This window comes from Microtus ochrogaster, chromosome 6 (assembly GCF_000317375.1).
Source record: "Microtus ochrogaster isolate Prairie Vole_2 chromosome 6, MicOch1.0, whole genome shotgun sequence".
Lineage (NCBI taxonomy): Eukaryota > Metazoa > Chordata > Mammalia > Rodentia > Cricetidae > Microtus > Microtus ochrogaster.
Window position 1 is genome coordinate 10,579,149 of NC_022013.1, and position 1,592 is coordinate 10,580,740.

Genomic DNA, 1,592 nt, shown 5'->3' on the forward strand with positions numbered 1-1,592 from the left:
GCTTGGGGTGGGTCTGAGAAGAACTGAGATAAATATGATCAAAATACATTGTACACATATGTAGAATCTCAAGGAGTTAACAAAAGACATATTTAAAGTCAAAGTTTATCCTCCTTTTCCTGCTTCCCAAGAAAGAGGGTATCCCTAACTTTCTTCTCAATGACATGTCTAACACTCAAAGAACTGAAAGGAAAAACATCGAGTTGTAAAAATAACTGTCACATGGGTGTGCACTCAGTGTGAAACAAGCCAAAGGTTAGCAAGACACAACAATGAACACTTCACATAGTCCATGCGAAAGAACCTACCCTGACCCCATAAACCTGGCCTCCCCTTCCCAGGGCTCCCTTCCCAGCCCAGATCATGATAATGGTCTCTAATCTCTTGTGTGCAGCAAGGCCTCCATGTCCAACCAGCACAGTCTCACTCTCCCACCCTCTCTCCCTGTGTGGTCTCCTTAGGTCTATTCTGTCTGGTAGCTTCCTGTCGTCTCTTCCCTCGCTGCTCTTTGTCGCTTTAGACACTGTTCCTAGTAGGTTGGTGAGATGGCTCAGCTGGGAAAGGCACCGTGGCCAAGACTGATGACCCAGGTCCATCCTTAGATCCCCTGTAGCGGAAGGAGAGAACTGACTCCCTGGGGCTGTCCTCTGCCTCCACAGATGCTGTGCGTGTGCCTGCGCACACACACAGACACGCACGCGCACACACAGACACACAGACACGCACACGCGCACACAGACACACAGACACGCACACGCGCACACAGACACACAGACACGCATGCGCGCACACAGACACAGACACACACACACAGACACGCACGCGAGCACACAGACACACACACAGACACGCACGCGCACACACACACACAGACACGCACGCGCGCACACAGACACACACACACAGACACGCACGCGCACACACAGACACGCGCGCGCACACACACACACACGCACGTATTCACACACACACACACGTATTTTTTAAGGGTACATAGCATTATTGTACATAATTACTCCAAACTGGAAAGCAACTCAGGTTTAATCTAGAGGAGCCCGCACGGATAAATCGTGCCATTCAGACAATGAACAACCTATAGCTGAGAGAAACTTAAAAACACAGCACGGGGCAGGAGGACGGCAAGTAAGAGAATACTGTATGTCGTGAGCTGCCGTCTACATAAACCTCAGAAGCCAGGCAAAAGCTGGACAATGTATTGCTGAGGGATGCATAATTACATGACTTTTAAAGCTTCCTTTTAAGGAAGCATGACAGACAAAAACAAATTTAGCATGGGTGATATCCTTTTTAATATGATTTTTATAATGATTAGACACAATCACAGACAAACATTACTTAGCAATGTGATTTAAATGTTTTTAAATTATATTTACTTATTTATTCTTTTTAAATTTACTGTGTGTATGTAATGTGTACATGCATGCCACAGTGTTCACAGTGCTGATGGGAGGGTCAGAGGGCACTTGCAGGAGCCGGTTCTCTCTCCAGCATGCAGGACTTGGGATCAAATGAAGGTTGCCAGGCTTGGCAACAGGGGCCTTAATCTGCTGAGGTGCCATATCAGCCCTAGA